General features: G+C 36.0%; 1 non-coding gene across 1 annotated transcript; it reads right to left on the minus strand.

Moving 5' to 3' along the window:
• Positions 1-7,061: 7,061 nt before the first annotated feature.
• LOC140869962 (small nucleolar RNA R71) lies at positions 7,062-7,167 on the minus strand. The gene has a single exon (XR_012146949.1). It is a non-coding gene; the product is annotated as a small nucleolar RNA R71 (small nucleolar RNA).
• Between the last annotated feature and the right edge of the window lie 3,665 nt (positions 7,168-10,832).

Consider the following 10,832-nt stretch of genomic DNA (forward strand, 5'->3'; position numbering starts at 1 on the left):
CTCAGCAATCCCTGATCCTGGAACTAACCCTGCCTTGTTCCGCCCGCTCCGTCCCACCTGAGGCATGCTCCATGCAATGGGGTGTCCAAGATAACACCAATGATGTGAGCTATAATTGCCCAATACGAAAGTATGATAGTACAAAACTAATATGATGCATGAATCATGAGTTGACTAGTGACTGACCAACTACCAAGTCCTGCTCAGACTGGGGGGTGGCTCACACACTCGTCTAGATCACTGTAGTATCCTTATGTGCCATTGTAGTAACTCTCGGTGTCAGACAATATAATAGGTTTAGGGTTGAGCGACCTTACTAGAAATGCTACTCAAAGGAGATAAAGCTCAACGTGTATGTGTGTGAAGACTTGAAAATAAGTTGAGCAGCTGAACTGGACCAGTCTGATCTAGACCAGTTTGAACTGGACTATTCAAGGAAAAATCAGTCAAACCGGGCAGTCAGCCAAACCAGTTCAGTCAGTTGGGGCGTCTATTTGCCAATCCATAATGGACAACAGATAATCTGGGATTTTGTAACCAACGTATTAAATCAAAATCAAGTCAATTCAAGGGCATTTAATGGTGTGTAACATTCAGTATTAACTCACACTCTGCCTCCAAAGTACAATGCTTCTTTCGAACAGGTTCGGTGCTTCCGAACTGTCCAATAACTTGAATCCCTTGAAACCATTTGCGATCATTCCGAATCAAAATTTCAACTCCTTGAACCCACTTAAGAACCCTTAATCATGTTTAGGGAATTGATTAACTTAATTAAGAATCAAGCTACTACAAGACTTGTGCTAATCACACTTAGAGATGGAAATTTGTATGTTAATTTAAAGGAGTGTGTATTTTGTACAAGCGAACTTGTGTTTCTTGGTTTTGTTATTATTTCTAAAGGTGTGCGAGTTGATGAAGAAAAAATGAGTACTCTTCGAGATTGGACAACACCTACTACTATTGGTCAAGTTCAAAGTTTTCATGGGATTGCAAGCTTCTATAGGAGGTTTGTAAAAGATTTTAGCACGTTGGTGGCACCGATGACTGCTGTGATCAAGAATAATTTCTGATTCTATTCGAGCAAGGAGCAAGAGAAGTCCTTTAATGATATTAAACAAAAATTGATTAAGCTTTTTTTACTAGTTATGCCTACTTTTTCTAATACTTTTGAAATTAAATGTGATGAATCAGGTGTAGTTATTGGAGGAGTCTTGATGCAAGGAATACGGTCGTTGCATACTCTATTGAAAATCCTAATAGAGAAGCGTTGAACTACTTGACCCACAATAAGGAGTTCTATGCATTGGTGAGAACTCTTGAGATATGGCAGAACTATCACGGGCATAAGGAATTTGTAATTCATACGGATCATGAATCTCTATAGCAACTCAAGGGGCAGAAAAATATAGACAAGAGACATGGCGGTTAGCATTTGTTGATATGTTTTTCTACGTGATCAAGTCCAAACAAGGTAAGAAAAATTGGTACTTGATGCATTATCACGAAGGTATGTACTTCTATCTATATTGGACTCAAAGTTTTTATGGTTTGAGAATATTAAGAGTTGTGTGCATTGGATATTAATTTAAGGATGTATTTGAGTTATGTTTTATTGCTTCTCATGGTAAATTCTATTTAAACAATGATTATTTGTTTAAAGATGATAAAATTTTCACTTCATGTTCATTATTGAGTGAGTTATTTGTTGAAGTCGAACCTAGAGAAAGCTTGATGTGTTGCTTAGAAGAATCCAAAACAATGAGTACATTGCATAAACATTTTTTGTGGTTACACATGAAGTGGTAGATTGCATGTACGCAAATATGCTTAGGTCACATCTGTATGATTTGAATAGATCACTTCTCATTCCTAGAGAACAATGGTTATGCATATCTATGAATTTTGTGTTGGGGTTAACTAGATCTAAGAAGGAGAAGAATTTGATTTATGTCATACTTAATGAAATCTGATCATATTTTTACAGGCTAATGATGTCGAGGTGTTTATCTTATGCATGAAAAAAAATTTGTTCTGCGACCCTGTGTTGGGGATCGAATTCGGACTGCTCTTTAGAACTTCGTAGAGCAGTTCAAAATGAAAATCTTCAAATGTGAGCACAGTTGTTGTTAGCAACTGAACTCTTATATTTCTCGTGTATCGATGTTAATTGGCCAACAAATATATGTGCGAAAACAAAACAACTATTTGAACAAATATATGTAATGACTTAACATGTATGTAAATAACACATATATATTTATGGATGTTCGGAGACTTAACTAATCCTACGTCACCCCTTCTTTCAAGAAGAAAAGATCCACTAGAAAACTTTGGTTATTACAACGTCTTGTAATATACCCACTCCAATCGTAGGACTTACCCTTTTCTAGATCGAAACTCCTAGTATACAACCAAGTTAAGACACCACGTCCTTACAACAAAATATAATAATGAATGAATCATTATATTCATATAGTAGATCAACTCTTTATGAACAATAGGCAGTTAAGAATTGATTATTAGCCCTTGATGATCCTTGGATTTCATATGTCACTGTATGTGGGCAAGATGAGCATATATGATAATTATTTTAAATAATGTTTGAAGAGTATAACAGCTCATATCTTGTTGTGTTGAATAATCCTTATTATGCTTTCTCTCTCTTGTATCTTCATTCATTAATATATAAGCATGCGTCTTTGCAACGCTCGACTCTGACATTAATGTATGTCCTCGTTTCCTCTAGATCTTCAGTAAGTCTTTATGAGATCGTTTAATGAAGTTGCACATCTTTTGATGGAAATTTTGGAGTTTGCAACGACTTCTTATATTTGAAATAACTTTGTAAACGATCGAACAGTCGGGTAATATACTTCAGTTTTTCTGATCAATTTATTTCCCAAGAAGTCTTGATTTTGGACTGGTTATATGATCTAAAATTTTCAACTGGTCTTGAACTTCATAAATATAATATCTAACTGGACTGGTTAATCTTGGACTGCTTGATTTTTGACTAAACTGCTTGAATATTTTTGTGTTTCATCAAACACCAAAACTTATCCTAACAATTTCTCCTTTTTTGGTTTTTAACTAAAATGACAAGTTCTTCTTTCTTTCATATATATATTCTTTGAAAATCAGATGATTCTTTCAAACTTTCTTCAAGAAATTCCCACATAATGTGATATATAATATCTTCAATTGTTTTTCCTGAAATCCTTTGTCTATTTCTCATTTTTTAAAATATTTATTACGTCTCCTTGATATCTGCAATTCCATTGGAAAGGTTAGCATGAATGACTCTTTACATTCTCCAATCAAATCTATAAATAGATAAAAATTTCATAGATTTGAACATATCTGCATATTCTTGGCAAAGTGATCATGAAAGCAATTATCAAGGAATACGAAACAGTTGTTGATCAAAAGGAGATGTCCCTCGAGGCTAAGGTGGAAATGTTGCAAATTCATAAAGTTACTCCTTATCCACCAGTTGGAGCCGAGAGATTGGCTAGAATATAAACAAAATTCAAACAAAGGCTTTGTACGTCCAGTTCTAAAGACATTTTCACATATGAAAATGTTTCCCTCTTGAAGCTTATGAAGGAGCTTCATATACTAAAATAAATCACTCTTTATCCAGGTTTTCTGGAGACATCATCAGGTGAACTGGTCACCTGGATGTTCTTCTGGAAAATGACCGTTGAATGGGAGATTTATATTATAAAAAATAATCTTTGAATGGAATGAATTTTATCTTCCTAATTTAATTTTTCTTTTACTTAATTTCATGCAAGTCATATATTATTTTCAACGGTCTAACATTTATCAATATAACCATCGATATTGAAATAAGATAAGTATGAGAGTAAGAAGGCTTAGTCATTTGTTTGTGGCATGCCAATCTTCAATATGCTAGAAAAGCAATTGGTTCATCCATAGTCTTTTATGAAGAACAGAAGTTTCCCCTTTCTGCAGTTCCCCCTGAGACTATATTTCTCCCTTTTTTTCATTACCTGCAAATATTGTCACAAACTGGACTATGGTACCCAAACTTACGTGGTCCTTGATGAATTAGTCATTTGGGAATCTAGATTTGAATCAACCTAACAGGTCGATTGTTTACTGTATCAAATAAAGTTTTTGATTTGTGTTTTATTTGTTTGTGATGTGTATAATGTGCATTAAACTGTGAACAAGATTGAGCATGTGTTGCAATATGCGATTTTACCCTTTTTGTATTGTCATATTGTCTATATCTTCTTTGAACTATTCTTTCATGTGATTTATGATTGTGTTTGGCTTGACTGGATTTCCAGTCTTGCTTTTCACATGAGCTTTGTGGAACATACCCAATTCCAAATTTTTGATTATTATTCCACTTCTCGACTGTTTCATCATTTTGTGAAGAAAAACTGTTCATGCATTTGACAAAATGAATATATTTTCCTTTACACATGTTCAGTTTTGGTCTAGTATCAATTTTAGAACTGCTTACATCTTCTTTAAAGCCTAAACCAGTCTTATCATTACCTGGTCTTTGCAGTTCATGTATTATACTTAAAGTGACTGAAGATTTATTTCAGGTTTGAATCGGCTCAGTTAATTTCAAAATTTTTGATTTTAACTGATGTTTCTCAACCTATAACTCATTATTTTCAGTTCTAAGCTTAACGATTTCTTCCTCTAGATTAGCTTTGTTTGGCAATTCATTTTGCTTTACCTTAACTTCTTCGAATGCAAAACATAATTTTTTTATATTCATTAGCCATTTCGTGCAGTGCATTAGCTAAATATTCTTGCATAAAATCAGTAGAGTTGAAACTTAGTACATGTTCACTCATATATGTTCACTTATATATGAATGAGTAGGCACATGTTTACTGGTAGAAAGATGATATTCATGAGCCATGAAGCAACTATTTTCTTCTTTAAATGATCTTGATGAACCGCAAGATTCTTCAATTTCTTCTATTTGAGGGTTCTTGACCTGTTCAGTCTTCTCATTATTAATATGCTTAGTCAACTGCTGCTAGAACTGTCGGACGGGTCAACCCATGGCGGGGCAGGCCGGCCCACCATCTCGGCAAGATGAAAATCCCCAATCCAACCCAAGGTGGGTTGCGGGTTAGGCGGGCCGACCCGCGGGTTGGCTCATTACAAATAAAAATAAATAAAAATAAATAAAAATCATTATAATTAATTATAAATTTCATTTCATAAATAAATATTAATAAAAATTTTAATTATTGATTTCATACGTGTAAATTTCAACACACCAAGGCCCACCTTTAGTTGGGTTGAATTTCAACCCAATCCAATTAAATCATGTGGCGGGGTGGGCCGACCCGGCGGACCTAACCCAAATTGACGGCTATAACTGCTGCCATATATTCTTTCCAGTAGAACATGTTTCCATGGTTTTGATTGTGTAATGGTCCATGGTAGAGATCCAGAAACTTTTGGAAATCTCACTAAAAGCATCCATATAGAGACGTTCAGTAAGACGACCCTTAAAAGTTTTTTATAGTGATATTACATATATGTATCTATACTTGATATATCTCGGAAATTGCAGTAAAAAGGGGTCAAATTGGTCGTTATTAAGCGTGAGAATTTTGATCATTCCGTGTTTTTGTCTAAAATTTGAGTTTTTGAGTTTTATGGTATCTACTCATGGATTTAAGAATTTTGGCAGGAAAAAGACAAAAACTGGAGTGAGGAAACGACCAATCCAAAGATATGGACAGAATTGTTTCCGCCTAGGCGAGTACTTTTACCGCCTAGGCGGGAATCGCTGAAGAAAAGAAGAATGGGGCAGAACTTTATCCGCCTAGGCAATAAATACGTTGTGCAGAAAAGGAAAGTTTATCTCGGATTTTTAAAAAAGAATGACAAAGTATGAGGACTCTTAGCATATAAAAGAGTCGAGATTAGGGTTGCAAAAGACATCTTCTGACGGCTACAACTAAAGCGAACGAGAGACGCAAGGAGCGACTGGAAGAATCGGCTGATAGCGTTTATTCTTGTTCCAAAACTTCTTCTAGATTAATTATTAGTATTTTTCTGAACATAGATGTTTTTCATGGATTTGATGTGTAGCTAAACTTGTATTGTTGAGATTTAGGGGAACCGACCCCAAACTTTTGACTCTTGAATATCAATCTTTGACTTTTGACGAATTTTTAATTATGTTATTGGTTTGTTTGGAATTGTTGAAGCGTAGCTAACTTCTACAACTTTTGTTAAAACTATCTAGAGAAGAGTAGTTAAGTGGAAATTGTATAATACAGTCCTTGAGGACGATACTCGTACTCAATACACTTTATTATAACTTTCATCGTGCACTTGCAATAATTTCGAGCAGAATCGAGAATTTTAATATTGAATTTTAAGTTTTGTAATTTTCTCGAACAAGTTTTTGGCGCCATTTCCGAGTACTGTTAATTTACAATTCACTACTTAGAGATCTTCCTTAGTTTAGTTTAAAATTTTACACTACTGATCTATTATTTTTCGCTGCAGGTATATCTTCTGGTGCATGCTACGATCATCACACTCAGGACTCTAACCTTTTGATCCTGAAATTGAGAGAACTTTTCGCAAGAGAAGAAAACAACAAAGAGTTCTGATGGCTGAAAACGAACCACCGCGGGGAAACGGCGAGGAGAACAATGGGCCACCTGCTCCTAGATCTATGATGGACTGCGCTCAACCATCCATCAATGGTTCTAGGCCTAACATCATTTGACCAACAATTCATGCTAAAAAGTTCAAAATCAAGCTAGGCATTATCCAGATGATTCAAAATACAGTACAATTTGATGGATCCGCCTTAGATGGTCCGCATGCTCACATTGCAAATTTTCTAGAAATTTGTGATACTTTTAAGCATCAGGGAGTTTCTGACGACGCTGTTCGTCTATGTTTATTTCCTTTTTCATTGCGAGATAAATCTAAGGCATGGCTGAATAATTTACCTGCAGGTTCCATCACTACATGAAAGGACGTGGAAAAAGCGTTTCTTACAAAATATTTTAATCCATAAAAGTCTATGAAGTTGCGGAAAAACATTACAACTTTCTCCCAATCAGATCAGGAATCACTCTATGAAGAATGAGAGCGATACAAAGATTTATTGAGAATATGCCCACATCATGAATTGCCAGACTGGCTTGTGCTACACACTTTCTATTATGGTTTGTTATCTAATAACCGTAATATGATAGATGCAGCGGCAGGTGGAAATCTATTGAGAAAATCACCAGATAAAGGCTATGAATTATTAGAAGAGATGGCTTCAAGCAGTTATCATCCTCAGTCTTAGAGGAATTTGTCCAGAAAAACTGCAGGACTTCATCAAGTTGATGCAATCACTGCGATGTCTGCTCAGTTGGAAGCTCTTACAAAAAAGATTGATGGTTTGAGCATGGGAAACTCTGCTATGCATATCCAAGAGGTGTTCTGCGACAAATGCGGAGGTGAGCATTTCACATAGGATTGTCAAGATGATAACCCTTTTTATGTTCCAGATGGGATGCTAGTGAAACAAGTGGGTAGCCAGAACCGCCAAAGAAACAACCCATACTCAAATTCATACAATCCGGGTTGGAGGCAGCATCCAAAATTTTTGTGGGGAGGTCAGAATAATCAGTATAAACTGCAAGGGAATCAAAATTATGGCAAGCAACCCCAAGAGGAGAAATCATAATTGGAGCAAATGATGTCAAAGTTTGTCTTCCACTGAGACTAGGATGCACAATCAAGATGCATCGATAAAGAATTTGGAGAATCAAATAGGGCAATTGGCAAAAGCAATGTCCAGCAGAGAGCATGGAACATTACCAAGTGATATCGAGGTAAATCCAAAAGAACAAGTCAAAGTTGTAGAACTGAGAAGTGGAAAGAAGCTAAAGGCCCAGGTGACTGAACAGAATGAGAATCAGGAAAAAGGATATCAAGAGGTTTCAACAGGTAAGATTTCTAACTCTACACAAACACTCACAACACAACCTAATATTTTCATCCCACCTCCGTTTCCTGCGGCATTTAAGAGAGCTAAGATTGATGCACAATTTGCAAAATTTCTTGAGGTGTTTAAAAAACTGCACATAAATATTCCTTTTGTTGATGCTTTGTTGCAAATGCCTAGCTATGCAAAATTTTTGAAGGAAATCTTATCCAACAAGAGGAAAATAGAGGTGCATGCAATGGTGAACTTAACTGAGAATTGTTCTGCATTAGTGTAAAATAAAATCCCTCCTAAGTTGAAAGATCCAGGGAGTTTTTCTATTCCTTGTGTGATTGGGAACATCTCATTTCATAAAGCTCTTTGTGATTTAGGTGCGAGCATTAACTTGATGCCATTTTCTGTTTTTAGGAGACTTGGGATGGGAGAGCCACAACCTACAAGAATGTCCTTACAGCTTGCAGACAGATCCATAAAATACCCACGAGGGGTAATAGAATATGTGCTAGTCAAAGTCGACAAATTCATATTTCCAGTCGATTTTGTAGTACTGGATATGGAAGAGGACGCGGAGATGCCATTAATTTTGGGTCGACCCTTCTTAGCAACCGGAAAAGAAATAATTGATGTCCAAAAAGGGAAGTTGTCATTAAGAGTAGGAGAAGAGGGAATCACTTTTGATGTCTTTGATGCAATCAAACATTCACTTCATGATCATGATTCTTATAGAATTGATTCATTGGATTCACTTGTGTATAATTTTGTGCAGGGAGAGTTTAAGGATCCAGTTGAGGCCGCACTCACCTGTAGTGGAAGCGAGGACGCCATAGATGAAGAGATAGCAGATATCATAGCATATCTCAACGAAAATCCTCCATTAAGGAAACCATTGAGGCTCCGACTAGAATATTTGGGAGATAGAAAGGATTTATCTCCTCAAGAGCCCAGTCTTGAAACACCCCCGACTCTTGAACTAAAACCCTTACCTTTGCATTTGAAATATGTTTATTTGGTCATGGATAATAATTTACCTGTTATTATTTCATCTTGTTGACAGATGCAATGGAGGAAAAATTGGTGGAAGTCCTTAGAGAACACAAAAGGGGAATTTGCTTGGAAGTGGCGAACATTAAGGGAATCAATCCATCGGTGTGCATGCACAAAATTCTTATGGAAGAGAAGTATACACCTTTGGTTCAACCTCAGAGAGGACTTAACCCGAATATGCAAGAGGTAGTGAAAGTTGAGACCATCAAACTTCTGGATGCAGGTATTATTTATCCTATTTCTGACAGTGGCTGGGTAAGTCCAATTCAATGTGTTCCTAAGAAAGGTGGCATAACTGTAGTAACAAATGAAAAAAAATGAATTGATACCCACAATAACTGTGACGGGTTGGCGCATGTGCATCGATTATAGAAAATTGAATGACGCTACCCGTAAAGACCATTTTCCCCTCCCCTTCATAGATCAAATTCTTGAGAGGTTAGCGGGTCATGAGTTTTATTGCTTTTTAGATGGCTATTCGGGATATAATCAGATCATGATTGCACCTGAGGACCAAGAGAAAACCACTTTCACTTGTCCTTATGGCACTTTTGCGTATAGACGGATGTCATTTGGATTATGTAATGCACCGACCACTTTTCAAATATGCATGAACGCAATTTTTCATGACATGATTGTGGATTTCCTAGAGATTTTCATGGATGATTTTTCTATATTTGGATCTTTTTTTGATATTTGTCTGCAAAATTTGCGTATGGTTTTGTTGGGATGTGAGGAAACTAACTTAGTGTTGAATTGGAAAAAGTGTCACTTTATGGTGCAGGAAGGGATTGTGCTTGGGCACAAGGTTTCTGAACAAGGCTTGGAAGTGGATAAAGCAAAAGTGGAAGTTATCAAGAACTTGCCAACGCCAACATTTGTGAAGGGTGTTAGAAGTTTCATAGGCCATGCCGGATTATACCGGCGATTCATTAAGGATTCTCAAAAATTGCTAAGCCTTTATCTTCCTTGTTAATGAAATATGCACCATTTAATGTTAAATTTGATTGTATGCAGGCATTTGAGGCGCTAAAAGAGCGACTGGTGACAGCTCCAGTTTTGGCAGTTTCTGATTGGAATCTCCCTTTTAATATAATGTGTGACGCAAGTGACACATCAGTAGGTGTTGTTTTGGGTCAAAGGAAAAACAAGGTATTTCACACTATCTACTATGCAAGACCTTAGATGAGGCTCAAGTGAATTATGCAACCACAGAAAAGGAATTTCTTGCTATAGTATTTGCATTTGATAAGTTTCACTCATACACTAGTAGAAAATATAGAATATACTTCGCCGATTTTTACTTCGGCAATCACAACTTAAAATTTTAAGTGAAGCCCGTGTTTTTTATTTGGCAAAGTCTAAAATTCATATTACTTCATTAATCTTATTAACGTATTGCCGAAGTAATATACATTTATTTACTGCGTTAATAAGATTAATGAAGTAATATGAATTTTAGACTTTGCCAAATAAAAAACACGGGCTTCACTTAAAATTTTAAGTTGTATTTTACTTTTAATTATGTATTAGATGAAGTAAAAAATGACAAAATTAAATTTATAATGCATAATTGGTGAAGTAAAAGCTAGAACCGATTTTTTTTTTTACTCTTGCTCCATCGACAAACCCATTCTCTCCTTCTCTTCCTTTAGGGTTTTCTCTCTCGATCTCCATTCTCGATATCCACTTTAAGGCCAGATGTCGCCGATCCAGCATAGCTTTGGAGAGGTGACTGTGGTCAGCAAGGTTTCTGGTCTTCTTGAAAAAGAGTGTATGGGTTTTTGTTGGCAATCTGTGAGTATATATTAAC

The sequence above is a fragment of the Henckelia pumila genome, chromosome 4 (genome assembly GCF_033568475.1).
Source record: "Henckelia pumila isolate YLH828 chromosome 4, ASM3356847v2, whole genome shotgun sequence".
Taxonomy (NCBI): domain Eukaryota; kingdom Viridiplantae; phylum Streptophyta; class Magnoliopsida; order Lamiales; family Gesneriaceae; genus Henckelia; species Henckelia pumila.